The sequence below is a fragment of the Salvelinus alpinus genome, chromosome 4 (assembly GCF_045679555.1).
Source record: "Salvelinus alpinus chromosome 4, SLU_Salpinus.1, whole genome shotgun sequence".
NCBI classification, from domain to species: Eukaryota; Metazoa; Chordata; class Actinopteri; order Salmoniformes; family Salmonidae; genus Salvelinus; species Salvelinus alpinus.
In genome coordinates this window covers 46,829,356-46,847,140 of record NC_092089.1, presented here as the reverse complement: position 1 = coordinate 46,847,140, position 17,785 = coordinate 46,829,356, and the positions used below count along the sequence as shown (strand labels likewise).

The following is a 17,785-nucleotide window of genomic DNA, read 5'->3' as shown; positions in this document are numbered from 1 at the left end:
TTGTTCTAAAAAGTGTTTAGGTCTCAGCAACAAGCTCTAACCAAACACTTTCAACTAATCAAATCTAGGAGAATTGAGGCAAAAAAATTGGAAGATTACAAATGTTCTTGTTTATTTGTTTCCAATCATGTCCATAGCTCAATGTATCTCTAAAACAGGCACTATATAGCACTGCCAGTTACTTTTAGGGTGTTTTCACAAATGTAATTTGGTACCCTGGTTTGGTTTCCTGGAGCACCCTGGTTTGGTTTCCTGGAGCACCCTGGTTCGGTTTCCTGGAGCACCCTGGTTCGGTTTCCTGGAGCACCCTGGTTCGGTTTCCCTGGAGCAATTCTACAGAATACGTTTTGCTTTCACAAGACCTGAAAATACCAGTTTCAGGGTGCGATTAGCAAGATGCACATTCTCCATAACGTTAGCAAGCTAGCTCTTTTACAACTGGGGGGAAAAAAGATCCACGCAACTCGCGCTGCTGTGTCACGATATCTGGTACTCTGGTCCTGGATCTTGGTCCCGCTACTCACACAGGTCCAGGATTCGTTTCAGCCAGGGTTCGTTTGCGTTTCACACATGCTTTATAGCGCGGATCAGGGTACCAAACTCTCCAGGATCAGGATCATAAGGGGATATGTGAAAGCGCCCTTAAATTACCAAATGACAGGGGGCCATGTTGAGCCACATAAAGACCGGATCAAGATATGAAGAGCAATGTGTCATGAGCTTTTAATAAACTGCAACTGTAAATACCAGGCAGCCTTAGCTAGCAAGCAATAACCCCAAGTTTTATGTAAGTTTATTACTCACATTCACGAACAGGGCCATGCTGCTACCTTTCATTTACCTCAGAAAATGGTTTTGAAACAAAGAGGCAAGAATGATTTGATATTAACACCATGGCCCCATAGGGGAAGGACAAACGGAGTGCTGTGCTAACCGGTGTGGAAAGAAACCATCTCACCATACACACATAGAAAGGTTCTTGGAGTGCTTGGCACGTATTTTATTTCCGAAAATGTGATTTCAAATGTTTAAAAATGTCAAGAGGATGAAAAATTGAAAACACACTTATGTTAGTTTCCAGTAGACAGCATATAGCTACGGAGATTTTGTCCTTGAAATCAAATCCAGCTGACAGACACACGCACGCACACACACACCATTTGATTTCATCTTGGCTCCAGACACATTATTTATATGCAAAACCCCCAGAGCCTGAAGTCCTCTTGTTAATATAAGCTTTTCTCACCGCTCCGTGTGACTGACGTGTAGAAGCAGCGGCGTTCCGCCTGTGCTCTGATCGGAAGCGGGAATATGGAGCACGGAAATGAGAGGTCAGTGAAATTTTAGAACACCGTAGTGTGTTCTGAGTGGAGATTAGCCCCTGGATGCGGGGAGCCAGAATTTATCCCAGTTCACCACTCCGAGAGGGAGAATTGAACAGCGGTCGGTTCTCGGGGAATGACATTGAAGTGAATTCACGGTCATCAGGTTTTACTTTAGATTTCCATTATATTCTCACTGCATGGGTGAAGTGTTTGCATGTCACATGCTCGATTCCATTCAACATGTTGTTTATAATGTAGATATGACCTAAACAGAAAAGACACGCTTAGGGTAGATGTTGACCCTAACCACAGATCTAGGATCCCATGACCTTATACCCCCTAATCCTAACATTAGAGGTATGACAAATGAATGAGCCTGTAGGCCTACTAATGATTATGGGTATTTTATATTCCAAGACATGCACACTTTACTTAACTAGGCAAGTCAGTTAAGAACAAATTTGTATTTACAATGACAGCGGGTTAAATGCCTTGTTCAGGGGCAGAACCACAGATTTGTACCTTGTCAGCTCGGGGATTCGATCTAGCAACCTTCCGGTTACTAGTCCAAAACTCTAACCACTAGGCTACTTATTGCCCCATGTAGGATGCACATCTGCCTTAAAGTGTGAATGTACAGTTGAAGTCGGAAATTTACATACGCTTAGGTTCATTAAAACTCATTTTTTCAACCACTCCACACATTTCTTGTTATTAAAAACTTCTTTGGGCTGCAAGCCCGAAGCCGGGCGCAATATGACAACAGCCACTTCAAGTGCAGGGCGCGAAATTCAAAATATATTTTTTAGAAATATTTAACTTTCACACATTAACAAGTCCAATACAGCATATGAAAGATAAACATCTTGTGAATCCAGCCAACATGTCCGATTTTTAAAATGTTTTACAGCGAAAACACCACGTATATTTATGTTAGCTCACCACCAAATACAAAAAAGGACAGACATTTTTCACAGCACAGGTAGCATGCACAAAACCAACATAACTAACCAAGATCCAACCAAACTAACCAAGAAACAACTTCATCAGATGACAGTACTATAACATGTTACACAATAAATCTATGTTTTGTTCGAAAAATTTGCATATTTGAGGTATAAATCAGTTTTACATTGCAGCTACCATCACAGCTACCGTCAGAAATAGCACCGAAGCAGCCAGAGTAATTACAGACACCAACGTCAAATACCTAAATACTCATCATAAAACATTTCTGAAAAATAATATGTTTTACAGCGAAAACACAATATAGCATTATATTAGCTTACCACAATAGCCAGAAACCCAAGCCATTTCCCAGCAGCAAAAGTTAGCGATCGTAACAAACCAGCAAAAGATATATAATTTTTGACTAACCTTGATAAGCTTCATCAGATGACAGTCCTATAACATCAGGTTATACATACACTTATGTTTTGTTCGAAAATGTGCATATTTAGAGCTGAAATGGTTATACATTGTGCTAACGTAGCATCTTTTTCCCACAACGTCTGGATATTTTTCTGACACTCACATATTCTGACCAAATAACTATTCATAAACATGACTAAAAAATACATGTTGTATAGGAAATGATAGATACACTAGTTCTTAATGCAATCGCCGTGTTAGAATTCTAAAAATAACTTCATTACAACATCCAGCTTAGTTATAGCGAGAGAGTGCCCAAAATCTGGGTGCAAACTACTAGTACAACATGTTCGACAGATATATGAAATAGCATCATAAAATGGGTCCTACTTTTGATGATCTTCCATCAGAATGTTGTACAAGGGGTCCTTTGTCGGGAACAATCGTTGTTTGGTTTTAGAACGTCCTTTTTCCCTCTTGAATTAGCAAGCACACTAGCCAAGTGGCGCGAAGCTCTCCTTCCTGAACAAAGGCACACAACGCAACACGCCTAACGTCCCAAATAAATTTCAATAATCGAATAAAACTATATTGAAAAAACATACTTTACGATGATATTGTCACATTTATCAAATAAAATCAAAGCCGGAGATAGTAGCCGTCTATAACGACAGCTTTTCAGAAGGCAATCCCAGGTCCCTCCTCGCGCTTTCCAGGAAACAGGAAATGGGTGACACGTCATGCCAAGAGCTTATATTCCACCTCAGACCAAGATAAACACTCCATTTCTTCTCTCACTGCCTCTTGACATCTAGTGGAAGGTGTATGACGTGCATGTATACTAATACATATCATGCCCATTTATAGGCAGGCCCTAGAACAGAGCATCGTTTTCAGACTTTCCACTTCTTGGTCAGGAAGTTTGCTGCCAAATGAGTTCTGTTTTACTCACAGATATAATTCAAACGGTTTTAGAAACTAGAGAGTGTTTTCTATCCAATAGTAATAATAATATGCATATTGTACGAGCAAGAATTGAGTACGAGGCCGTTTGAAATGGGCACCTTTTTACAAGTTACTCAATACTGCCCCTGCAGCCATAAGAAGTTAACAAACTATAGTTTTGGCAAGTCGGTTAGGACATCTACTTTGTGCATGACACAAGTCATTTTTCCAACAATTGTTTACATACACTAAGTTGACTGTGCCTTTAAACAGCGTGGAAAATTCCAGAAAATGATTTGATGGCTTTAGAAGCTTCTGATAGGCTAATTGACATCATTAGAGTCAATTGGAGGTGTACCTGTGGATGTATTTCAAGGCCTACCTTCAAACTCAGTGCCTCTGCTTGACATCATGGGAAAATCTAAAGAAATTAGCCAAGACCTCAGAAAAACAATTGTAGACCTCCATCTCCACATTGGTTCATCCTTGGGAGCAATTTCCAAACGCCTGAAGGTACCACGTTCATCTGTACAAACAATAGTACGCAAGTACTACAAGACCATGGTGCTTGCCTACGGAGCTTGCCTACGGAGCTGTGAGGGGAACGGCACCTCCGTACCTTCAGGCTCTGATCAGGCCCTACACCCAAACAAGGGCACTGCGTTCATCCACCTCTGGCCTGCTCGCCTCCCTACCTCTGAGGAAGTACAGTTCCCGCTCAGCCCAGTCAAAACTGTTCGCTGCTCTGGCACCCCAATGGTGGAACAAACTCCCTCACGACGCCAGGTCAGCGGAGTCAATCACCACCTTCCGGAGACACCTGAAACCCCACCTCTTTAAGGAATACCTAGGATAGGATAAAGTAATCCTTCTAACCCCCCCCCCCTTAAAAGAGTTAGATGCACTATTGTAAAGTGGTTGTTCCACTGGATATCATAAGGTGAATGCAGTCAATCACCACCTTCCGGAGACACCTGAAACCCCACCTCTTTAAGGAATACCTAGGATAGGATAAAGTAATCCTTCTAACCCCCCCCCCCCTTAAAAGAGTTAGATGCACTATTGTAAAGTGGTTGTTCCACTGGATATCATAAGGTGAATGCACCAATTTGTAAGTCGCTCTGGATAAGAGCGTCTGCTAAATGACTTAAATGTAAATGTAAAATGTAAGTATAAACACCATGGGACCACGCAGCCGTCATACCGCTCAGGAAGGAGACGTGCTCTGTCTACTAGAGATGAACGTACTTTGGTGCAAAAAGTGCAAATCAATCCCAGAACAACAACAAAGGACCTTGTGAAGATGCTGGAGGAAACAGGTACAAAGTATCTATATCCACAGTAAAACAAGTCCTATATTGACATAACCTGAAAGGCCGCTCAGCAAGGAAGAAGCCACTGCTCCAAAATCGCCAAAAAAAAGCCAGACTATGGTTTGCAACTGCACATGGGGACAAAGATCGTACTTTTTGGAGAAATGTCCTCTGGTCTGATGAAACAAAAATAGAACTGCTTGGCCATAATGACCATCGTTATGTTTGGAGGAAAAGGGGGGAGGCTTGCAAGCCGAAGAACACCATCCCAACCGTGAAGCACGGGGGTGGCAGCATCATGTTGTGGAGGTGCTTTGCTGAAGGAGGGACTGGTGCACTTCACAAAATAGATGGCATCATGAGGCAGGAAATGATGTGGATATATTGAAGCAACATCAAGACATCAGTCAGGAAGTTAAAGCTTGGTCGCACATGGGTCTTCCAAATCGACAATGACCCCAAGCATACTTCCAAAGTTGTGGCAAAATGGTTAAGGACAACAAAGTCAAGGTATTGGAGTGGCCATCACAAAGCCCTGACCTCAATCCTATAGACAATTTGTTGGCAGAACTGAAAAAGCGTGTGCGAGCAAGGAGCCCTACAAACTTGACTCCGTTACACAAGCTCGGTCAGGAGGAATGGGCCAAAATTCACCCAACTTATTGTGGGAAGCTTGTGGAAGGCTACCCAAAACATTTGACCCAAGTTAATCAATTTCAAGGCAATGCTACCAAATACTAATTGAGTGTATGTAAACTTCTGACCCACTGGGAATGTGATGAAAGAAATAAAAGCTGAAATAAATCATTCTCTCTACTATTATTCTGACATTTCACATTCTTAAAATAAAGTGGTGATCCTAACTGACCTAAGACACGGAATTTTTACTAGGATTAAATGTCAGGAATTGTGAAAAACTGAGTTTAAATGTATTTGGCTAAGGTGTATGTAAACTTCCGACTTCAACTGTAGATGTTGCGATAGCAATGGAAACCTCTGATGTTACTGGTCGGATTAGCATACTCTGTCAATCAATAAACCACGGAAGGCTTTGGATAGCAGACAGCTCCTACTAGGTTAAATCGGTAACCAAATACACTGAGTGTACAAAACATTAAGAACACCTTCCTAATATTGCGTTGCACCCCACCTTGTTCCCTCAGAAAAGCCTCAATTCGTTGGGGCATAACTCTACAAGGTGCCGATGTTGATGCAAATGCTTCCCACAGTTGTGTCAAGTTGGCTGGATGTCCTTTGGGAGGTGGACCATTCATGATACACACAGGAAACTGTTGAGCTTGAAAAACCCAGCAGCACCTACTACCATATCCCGTTCATAGGCACTTAAATATTTTGTCTTGCCCATTCACTCTCTGAATGGCACACATACACAATCCATGTCTCAGTTTTCTCAAGGCTTAAAAATCCTTCTTTAACCTGTCACCTCCCATTAATCTACACTGATGGAGGTGGATTTAACAAATTACATCAATAAGGGATCATATCATTCACCTGGATTCACCTGGTCAGTCTATGTCATGGAAAGAGCAGGTGTTCATAATGTTTTGTACACTCAGTGTATGTCATACACTAAGTAGGATGTTTAACTATTCTGTAGATACGTCACATATAAATACTGTGCTGCCATCCTGTTAGAAGGTAACAGATTATTTTATTACAATAGTTAAAATGGATTTTCATTGTGTTCCATGATGTTATTTGCCCCCTAGTGGAGCTTTCTGGTACTTAGAGTGTACACAAACAGGAAGTAGAGAATTCGTTCTGCACGCTTAGAAGCAGCTAAAAACAACGCTACGGTGCAGGTCTTTCAGTGTAGTTATTTCTTGTCACGCTTCAGCCTTGGAAAATATTTGTTTGTAAGTTCGATTCAAGCATTTAGCTAATGATGATAATCTTGTTATTGATAGAGTTTCTTACATATCAATGTTGGTTGGTTGCATTTACTCACAAATTGCAATGCCTTTCATGTATGATGTTAGCTGTATTACTTTGCTCGTGCGTCATGCAAACGAATTGTAAAATATACAATACTGTATTTTTGTTACTGTTTCTAGTGTAATATGCCTTGTTATTCTACATAGATGGTTGTACATTATTAGAGTAATGAAAGGAGTTAGTTAATTACCATATGAGAAAGCAATTAGCTATATGGTTTGGCATCATGCCAGATGCATGGTACCGTAGCACGTGCTTTGTATTCATGCAACTTCAAATGTATAATGTACAGCTACAGTATGTTGGTGTGAATTGAATACTAAAGTATATTCTTTTCTGTGTTTTGCAGTTTTACAACATAAACGTTTACAATATATTCATTCAAGAAAAGTTACGCCTTGGGAGTTTTATTGAAGACTTAGTTGTTAGCTATCTGTCTAGTTTTGCATGGGAACGCAACTCAAGGGCAGAATAAATACCCTTTGAGGTTGCTCAATACAGGTGTCCATACAGCAACAGATTATTGCTACTATGCTACTATGTAGTGCTGAATGTTCCTTACTATTGCTTTGGACCCCTCAAGCAGTTGAATACCAGCCTATTGTTTTTAAAAGAAAATGTGTTGGAGCAGCATTAAAACGTCTGACATTGTAAAACTCAGCAGGTTCTTAAATCATTAGGCTTCAAACAAGAGCAACTGCTGACAACGTTTTCATCAACAGGAAACGCAGATTTCTGTACAGTTCCTTCCTCTCCCCCTCTCTCTCTACCTCCTGTATCTGAGCCTGTGTCTGAGGCAATATGTTTGAGATTAGCCTTGATTCTACAGGAGGAAATTCCTCTAATTCTGCAAATACTGTTTCCTGTGTCTAAGGGTCTATCTTCTGTGGTGAACGGAACCTCATTTGCTATGTGAAATATGTGTACATACAAATATGTCCCTTCTTCTTCTTGGAGGCAAATAGTCTGTTCATGATTTGGTTTTACTGGCAGCCCAGATATAAACCTGTCTTATTTAGCTTTCAGGAGAGTTCTCTTTCTCTCTCTAGAGGTGTGTGGGGATTTCTGAGTGTGGGGTCTGTGTGCATTATGTGTTTGTATATATACTGTAAGAGTGTGTGTGTGTGTGTGTATGCGTGCGTGTGTTGTGTGTGTTTGAATGCCTGTTTTTACCAACCCCATTTTCTATCCTAGCTTCCATCTTCTTCCCGCTAATCTGATACACAATACCCCCTATACGCCCCCTCACAGCTTTATTGGGTCTTATTATCCTGTTGCTCTGATCCAATATGACAGTATTGATTGTGTTGAAATGCAATCTAGGCAAAGATAGCAGAGGAGTAAACAAGCTCAATTTAACCAAACACCTCTGCCCCAGCCTTCACACAACCCAAATGAGGAACAAAGATATTTGTCTGCTGTAAAAAGAGGATATATTGTATCCTCTCATGGCTGTTCTTGGACTTTATAAAGAAGGCACTGGGTTGTTGCTCACTGTTCAGAGGAAGTGTCCTCATTCTGGAAAATCTTGACCTCACTTCCTGAGGTTTGAACATTTCTGTTTTCAAAGAAGGTCTTGGTTGAAGGTTAATCTCAAGGTGCATGAGGCTTTGGTTTTCTGTGAAAGCTTGAAATTGGAATGACAAGATACAGAATGTACTGAGAGTGTATGCATGTGCACACTTAAAATGGCAGATCTGAACATGTACAAGTTGTTTTTCATTAATCTTCATTCTCATTCAGTTAGTGGAATTCCAGTTGTCATTCAAAAAGTGTCACTGAATAATTGACATGCACAGCTCGAGACTGCTATGCTACTTACTGCTTATCCTACAGCCATTCTCTCCCATCAACCACTAATGTAGAGCTTCAGACATTCTGGAGCTGTTTGAACTCCTCTGAGCTGGCGTGTTATGAAAAGTCTGACTTTTCAAAAGCATATTTTTTAGTTATATCTCATTAGATCGATGTAGATATGGGGGGGGGGGGTTCTCTTCAGATTTCTGCTGTGAGAACCAACACAAGACTACACTGAGAAATCATCAACCCTCAAATAAACCTGAAGGGCTAGAGTAGCCTACCCACTGATGACTTATCCTCAGCTATCGACAAACTTGGGAAAATGTTTGCTAAACGGTGTTCATTCGACTCCGTTGGGCTATCTGGGTTCTCTGAAAACCACACAGAAGAAAAGTATCGTATTGACAAAATGTCTTCTCTAAATAGTCATGTCAAGGTTTGAGCCCACCTCACCAACACACACTGGTTGCGTGTGCTTTCTCCATGAGCCTGTCTCTCATACTGTGTAAACTGAGTCAATCGTACGTAGCACTAGTCGTCTCTATCTGTTCTCTTTAATAATATATTTATATTTTTTTCAGTCATTCTCCTGCATCTTACTTATTTCATAATTCATGGGAACACGGGTCTTGTCCTTCAAGAATTCAGTACATCGCTTGTGAAGTATGTAGGTATCACAGCGTCAATTATATATATAATAATCCTCTATGTCTATTCTGGTCATTTAGAAACAAAAGATGGAGGTGTTTTGCAGGCGCTGTTGGCAAATAATTCTAATAAAGATCATAGACACATTCCGTAATTATTGCAGATCTGTCACGTATTTCACTCATACGTCTGAGTTGTTAGCGAGGTCCCAGGCATTGTTACCATGGGTTCAATCATTATGCCGGGGATGGTTTCCATGACGATCTACCACCTGTTGTCTGGTGGAGCTCCCATCTGCTGGGAGACTGAGGTGTGAGTACAGGGCTTTCTGTAATGGGAGTTAATGACTATTGAAGAGGGTGTGGATGATTAGAGTATCTGTTTATTCATTTAGGATAGCGTCTCTTGATGTATCCCACTGGCCCCTTCAGACTCAGTCTGGGGAATCAGTTAGAGTTTGGGATCCTCTTGTTTCCCATATGCCTCCCTAACTTTTGTTACGGCAAATGCTAGTGCATCTCTATGGAAAATATGAGGAAGAGTAGAGTTATTTATTTATGCTATGTAAGAGAATGAGATGATTCACACCATGTGTGCAGGTGCAGACATGTTTTACAGTGCCGGCTGGACATAGAAGTGGATCATCTACTCTATACAGTTATGAAAACACTTAGTGCCTTCAGAAAGTATTCACACCCCTTGACTTTTTCCACATGTTGTTGTGTTACAGCCGGAATTTAAAATGGACTAAATTGAGATTGTGTGTCACTGTCTTACACACAATACCCCATAATTTCATAGTGGAATTATGTTTTTAGACATTTTTACAAATGAATTAAAAATTAAAAGCTGAAATGTCTTTAGTCAATTAGTATTCAACCCCTTTGTTATGGCAAGTCTAAATAAGTTCAGGAGTAAAATTAGCTTAACAAGTCACACAACTTGCATGGACTCACTCTCTCTGTGTAATAATAGCGTTTAACATGCTTTTGAATGACTCATCTCTGTACCCCACACATACAATTATCTGTAAGGTCCCTCAGTCTAGCAGTGAATTTTAAACACAGATTCAACCACAAAGACCAGTAGGTTTTCCAATGCCTCGCAAAGAAAGGCAACTATTGGTAGATGGGTAAAAAAAGCAGACATTGAACATCCCTTTGAGCATGGTGAAGTTATTATACTTTGTATAGTGTATCAATACACCCAGTCACTAAGATACAGGCGTCCTTCCTAACTCAGTTGCTGGAGAGGAAGGAAACCGCTCAGGGATTTCACCATGAGGCCAATGGGGACTTTAAAACAGTTAGAGTTTAATTGCTGTGATAGGAGAAAACTGAGGATGGATCAACAACATTGTAGTACTCCATAATACTAACCTAAATTACAGAGTGAAAAGAAGGAAGTCTGTACAGAAGAAAAATATTCCAAAACATGCATCCTGTTTGCAATAAGACACGAAAGTAAAACAGAATTTTTTGGGGCAATTTCTGAATACAAATCGTTATGTTTGGGGCAAATCCAACAAAACACATCACCGAGTACCACTGTTCAAATTTTCAAGCATGGTGGTAGCTGCATCATGTCATGGGTATGCTTGTCATCGGCAATGACTATGGAGTTTTTTAGGATAAAAAGAACTGGAGGAAAACCTGGTTTATTCTGCTTTTCAACAGACACTGGGAGACAAATTCACCTTTCAGCAGGACAATAACCTAAAACATACGCCAAATATACACTGGACTAGCTTACCAAGAGGACATTGAATGTTCCTGAGTGGCCTAGTTACAGTTTTGACTTAAAGCGGCTTGAAAGTATATGGCAAGTCTTGAAAATGGCTGTCTAGCAATGATCATTCAACAACTTGACAGCTTGAAGACATTTTTAAAGAATAATGTGAAAATATTGTACAATCTAGGTTTGCAAAGCTCTTAGAATTACCCAAGAAGACTCACAGCTGTAATCGCTGCCAAAGGTGATTCTAACATGTATTGACTCAGGGGTGTGTATATTTATGTAAATTAGATTCATGTATTTTATTTTCCATACATTTGCAAACATTTCTAAAAACATGTTCCACTTTGTCATTATAGGGTGTATGTAAATGGGGGAGAAAAAATACATGTAATCCATTATGAACTCAGGCTGTAGCACAACAAAATGTGGAATAATTCAAGAGGTATGAATACTTTCTGAAGGCACTGCATGTGGTTTCTCAAGAGGCCTGCATTTAGCTGAAAAACATGTAACACCTCATTGATAGTTTTACGCTGCCACATTTTATCATCAAACATATTCGAGTTCACAGCCTTTGAGATGGGGCTTGTACTCAGCCCTGAGGTATACCACTACATTATCTACTACTGCACTGAGGTGTTCTACTCCATTGGGTTATTATTTAAAATGTTGGACCTTTTATTTAACTAGCCTTTATGTATTGAGTTGCAGTTGTGGTGGTTCTCCGTACTCCGTACCAAGGGCACTACATGAGATGTTTAAACTGGTGATCCCAGAGGAATGCCGGGGACCTAGGGCTGTTTGCATGTCATTATCAATGTGGATACCGCCTTCCACCCACGTACAATACAGAAACAGACACACACACACACAACCTCCGCCACCCACAGGTACCCAGACAGACCTACCATACAGCCTTGTGGTTTATAATATCTCTCTATATGGAAAGATATGATCCCCATAGTCATAGTGGTGGTGATTTATACATCTAGTACAAACACAGACGGTAGGCATTATAGATGAACCCTGGAGGATAACCTAAAAACTATTTCATTTTTCACTAAGACAGATTCCCCATGTTTTCCTAAGAATAAATATTCTCACAACTGGAGCTGTGGTCATTGGTATCCCTCCCCAAAACATTCTCATATATTATATAAACCAAGAACAGAAGTAAAGAAGATTATGGACTTGAGAGTAAACAGAAATGCATTTGATGCCAGGAACAAGGTGCCTGTAAATAAGGAATGGAAATCTAGCCTTGTTGAAGGGGTCTACTCCTTATGTTAATCACAAGCTACTTTGTCAAATTCTAATCTCCATATTTTACTATTCTAATTTTGGATCTTCCAATCAATTGGCGTTGAACACTTCTCTTATTCAAGTGTGGCTTCTTTCAATGGAACCCTAATGTCATAAAATGTTATGGAAATGGGCTCCAACCTAAAGGGAGGAAGGAGAAACTCATGTACTGATGTGGAGCCACACTTGGGTTCAAATAGTATTTGAAATTTTGAGTGTTTACTTGATCCTGCCTGGAGTGCCAGGTGGGCAGGGTTTTCACTTTTGGGATTTTTTTTCGATTGGTTCAATTGCGGCCAGGCAACCTCTGTCAAACACAGCTAAAGTATTTGAAAGATTCAGAATACTATTTGAACCCAGGTCTGCTGTGGTGCACCGCTGAATGTCGTCAATGGACTCATATGGGCATTGATAAATGCCTGCTCATTTAACACTGCTTGTCTCTCAAGAGCTGCCCGTCTCCGAGCAACAGGGCTGTCAACGGATCTACTTTCTCAGAAAACTTGCTTCAGAGACTTCCTGTCAAGAAAATCTGATGGAGGGAGAGACTTAATTCCAGAGAGCCCTTTTTTCCTATTTATAAACCTTTTTACTGGCTGAACAAATTACAGGTAGTTTTCCCTCAATCAAGTCGCCGAGCGCCTTTTCATTTAGCCGTCACAACGTACAGTGTTTAGACATTTAAAGAGGGAGCTTTAAGTTAACTCTGTGCTTTTCCGCTCTTTTATAGGCTTATGTGTGGTTGTGCTGAGATTGAAAGTAGCAGGGGATGCATATGTGCATGGTGATCTACAGATGGACGCTTAAATGCACTGTCTAGACTTCAAAAGTACAATTAAATGAGCATTTTAGCAGTCCTTGTTTGAGACTCACTGCCTAGTCAAACGACACACTAAACCAAAGCTCTTCAGCGATTATGCCTGCTTCGGACGGGTCCAGACTGCCTACTCTTCTCATGACGCAGTCTGTTACGGTGCCACTGTGTAAGCTGTCATAAGACTTGCATAACCTGTAACAACATCTTGCAGGCTAGCAGTGACTCTTCCTCCCTCTGGAACATGACCCCTGGCAGTAGTTCAGTTTGAAATGAACAGAATGTGGTCATCTTCAACACTGTATCTGAGAAGGGAACAGGAGCAGCTTGTCTCCCGGTTATCTCCCACTTCGCCAGAGGTGTGAATGCCTGCGTGTGTGCGCGCGTGAGAGAGCAAGCATACATGTGTGTGCGTGTCTGTCTCTGTGTGTGTTTGAGAGATTGTGTGCTTACCGGGGTTGCTGTGCCTAAGTCTTAGAGAGTGTGCATTTTTGTTTACCTCTGAGCGAGTGACGGGCCAATGCACGGCACCAGCAGGCCTCTCACAATGACTCATTAGTTAGGTAATTAAGGCACAAGGCTGTGCCCCCGGGGCTCCACAGTGGAGCACTGTGAGCTAGGACTACTAATGATACTGTTAGGCTCAGAGCAGAGAGGGATGTAAGGAAAGTATGGTCCATAGGTTCTGCTCTCAACAAAGGAGGGTGGTGGGGGGACGAAATGGGGGAGAGGTGCGGACAGGGGACCTGCCGACATTTTCATTATGCGTCTATGAAAGCTAATGGCATAGGGCAGGGCCTGGACAGGGGATACGGGTCCAGAGGTTGTGCTCAGTGGAAAGAAGGGTTCAGGGAGACAGAGTATTTTAATTGGACACAGATGAGGGTATGAGAACTTTGGATACTTACAGTATACTGCAAGGGTGGGTTAACACAGACTTTAAATGGTCTTCTGTGGTCATTTGTAAGGCTTTATGAACTGCCGTAGACCTCATAGGTATTCCCACAATACACAACCATGTACTCCCGTTAGGGGAGAAATAGGGAAGGTGTGGCAGCTATTGTCATTTTGAGCACGGTGCTACATTAGTCATTGTCATATGGAGGTCCCTTCCTGTATGGTTTCAGGATATTCTACTCTACAGTATGCATCTCGTTTTGTCATGCAAAACACCACTTCCCATACCCTGATCTCAAAGCAGCTAACTTTTTCAATTGAATGAAATGATACTATAATCTTCAAGTTGTTTGTACATCAGTTTGAATATGATATTGTCCATAAGCAAAATGAGTTATTAGTGTGGTAGGAAAATATACAGCGCTTTAATTGTGATGAGGGAAAATGATGCTGAACAGCAGATATCAGGAAGAACGTTTCACTTTTCCCTGAGTCCTAATAGCTAATTTATTCCGGGTCTATTTTTCCCCACTCAAGTTTCATGCAAATCGTATTGAACCATGTCCCCCAGCGGCGGAGTACCGAGTGTCGGTGGAGCCCACACGCTCAAATCTCTCAGCTTATTAATTTCCTATTTACTCATTTAATTTTTAATACATTGACTGATGGAAGTGCAACAGCCGAGCTCAACGGTGCTTACATGGAACTGATGGTAGAGGGCGAATGAACAATTGAGCCGGTGTCCTTATAAGGGATGTCAGAGTCTACACATGTCTTAATGCTGTATGGCAAGTGGGGTGTATGATGCTAATATATTGTAAACATGTTGGCACTGCAACATTGTATCATTAGAGGATGTCAAAATAGTGACATCTACCCATTGTAGTTAGAGTATATTTCACCTGGGCTGACATTGGTTGAATGTCACCTTTGATGACATATACCTCGCATGATATAATTAAGTGATAATGCCCAAGAAGCCAGTGTTTGGGGGATATATTGGCACGGGTGTTAGGCACGAGACGAAGTCAAACACTGGCTTCGAGGGCATAATCACTTTTATACAACGGGTTACCAACATATTAAAATAATGATTGACATTTTCATTAAAAATATATATTTTTATGATTTTATTCATACAATTTCACCCTTCCACAAGAAATAGTCCTGACACAAATCTAGGGTTGCTACCCAAGCCGTTAGTTCTATCGGTTCGGTTGCCAGAAATGCGACCCAGTCGTTCAGTCTTTTTGTTCTGTGTCTACGGACGCGACCCAGGAATTAATTCTAAATGTTCCATTGCCATATTGGCTGGCAACGTTCTAATCCCTTGCTTGCTAGCTAGCCAACTACGGCTAACTTACAGTCATGTTAAACAATGCAGCCAGAATAACAACAAAGTAGCTGCATTTGCATTTGTTTAAGCTGTTTAACATTTCTTTAAGCTGTGACATTTATTTGGATACATTCATAATAAGGAGCTGATGATGCACGATTTCACCTGGCATAGAAAATGTGCTTTCTCGTCATGACACTGTTGTTCACAGGAGCTCGCCAACAACACAGCTAACACAATCAATTCAAACTGAAGCTGGAAAGACTTCAAACTAGCTGCACTTCGTTTAGTTTGACCTGTTTTTATTGATTGTTCTTTGTATATATCCATAAAAATTATGCTGAGTCATGATTTTGACTGGCTGAGAAAACCTGTCTGTCTCATCCCGACTCCCAAAATGTTCATTACTATGGGACAGCTGGAGGTCGAATTTGAATATTGAAACAATGTTGCAAATGTTGGAGAGACAGACAGAAAGGTTTATACAAATCTCCGCTGTTGAAATCTAAATGTTAGTCTAAAATAAATGTGAGATAATGTCTTGATGCTTTTTATAGTGGAGATCAAGTTTATAAATTGCCTGGCTGGGCTGATGATACAGCAGATTGCGCAGTCAGATGGAACAGAGTAAATAGGCATTTTAACATCATAGATTTAGTCAGTGGTAACTTGTGGAATAGACACCGGCTGGAATGCGGTTTTAACCAATCAGCATTCAGGATTAGAACCACCTTTGAATAATATGTCACATTTACAGTTCCATCAAAAAGTTACTCATATCCCTTGACTTATTCCACATTGTTGTGTTACAACCTGAATTCAAAAGTATTAAATATTTATCTACACACAATACCCCATAATGACAAAGTAAAAACATGATTTTAGAAATGTTTGCAAATGTATTGAAAATGAAATTCAGAAATATCTCATTTACATAAGTAATCACACCCCAAAGTCAATACATGTTAGAATCACCTTTGCCAGTGATTACATCTGAATACATTTGAATAAATGTAGGTTTTGAAACTTATGAATGCGTCATAACCAGCCATAAAATAACGCAATATACTGTATGTCACATCAGGTGTAAATATATGGGTCATGACAGTGTTACTACAATGTTGTTGATCCATCCTCAATTTTCTCCTCTCACAGCCATTAAACTCTGTAATTGTTTTAAAGTCACCATTGGCCTCATTGTGAAATCCCTGAGCGGTTTCCTTCCTCTCCGGCAACTGAGTTAGGAAGGACGCCTGTATCTTTGTAGTGACTGAGGGTATTGATACACTATCCAAAGTGTAATTAATAACTTCACCATGCTCAAAGGGATATTCAATGTCTGCTTTTTTTCCACAGATCTACCAATAGACGCCCTTGTTTGCCAGGCATTGGAAAACCTCTCTGGTCTATGTGGTTGAATTTGTGTTTGAAATTCACTGCTCGACTGAGGGACCTTACAGATAATTCCACTTTGACATTTTGGGGTATTGTGTGTAGGCCAGTGACACAAAATCTAAATTTAATCCATTTACATTTCAGGCTGTAAGACAACAAAATGTAAAAAAGTCAAGGGGTGTGAATACCCAGGTGAAATATACAGCCTAGGTGAAATACACAGTGCATTCGGAAAGTATTCTGACCCCTTGACTTTTTCCACATTTTGGTACGTTACAGACTTATTCTAAAATGAATTCATTCGTTTTTCCTCATCAAGCTACACACAATACCCCATAATGACAAAGCAAAAGCAGGTTTTTAGAAATTTTTGCAAATTGATAAATAAAAAAACACTGAAATATCACATTTACATAAGTATTCAGACCCTTTACTCAGTACTTTGTTGAAACACCTTTGGCAGCGATTACAGTCTCAACTCTTCTTGGGTATGATGCAACAAGCTTGGCACACCTGTATTTGGGGAGTTTCTCCCATTCTTCTCTGCAGATCCTCTCAAGCTCTGTCATGTTGGATGGGGAGCATCACTGCACAGCTATTTTCAGGTCTCTCCATGTTCAAGTAAAATAAAATACAATTTTATTTTTCACATTCGCCGAATACAACAGGTGCAGATCTTACCCTGAAATGCTTATTACCAAGCCATGAGGTCGAAGAAATTGTCCGTAAAGCTCTGGCTGGGCTACTCAAGAACATTCAGAGACTTGTCCCGAAGCCACTCCTGCGTCGTCTTGGTTGTGTGCTGAGGGTTGTTGTCCTGTTGGAAGGGGAATTTTTGCCCCAGTCTGAGGTCCGGAGAGCTCTGGAGCAGGTTTTCATCAAGGATCTATCTGTACATTGATCCGTTCATCTTTCCCTCGGTCATGACTTGTCTCCCAATCCCTGC

At 40.7% G+C, this 17,785-nt stretch overlaps 1 protein-coding gene and 1 long non-coding RNA gene across 3 annotated transcripts in view; both read left to right on the top strand.

The window, feature by feature from the left end:
* Positions 1-17,785, top strand: part of LOC139573759 (raftlin-like) — a 67,612-nt gene that overhangs the window by 14,937 nt on the left and 34,890 nt on the right. The window lies entirely within an intron of this gene.
* On the top strand, positions 6,717-7,300 carry LOC139572485 (uncharacterized). Its single transcript, XR_011674429.1, has 2 exons — positions 6,717-6,831; positions 7,260-7,300. It is a non-coding gene; the product is annotated as an uncharacterized lncRNA (long non-coding RNA).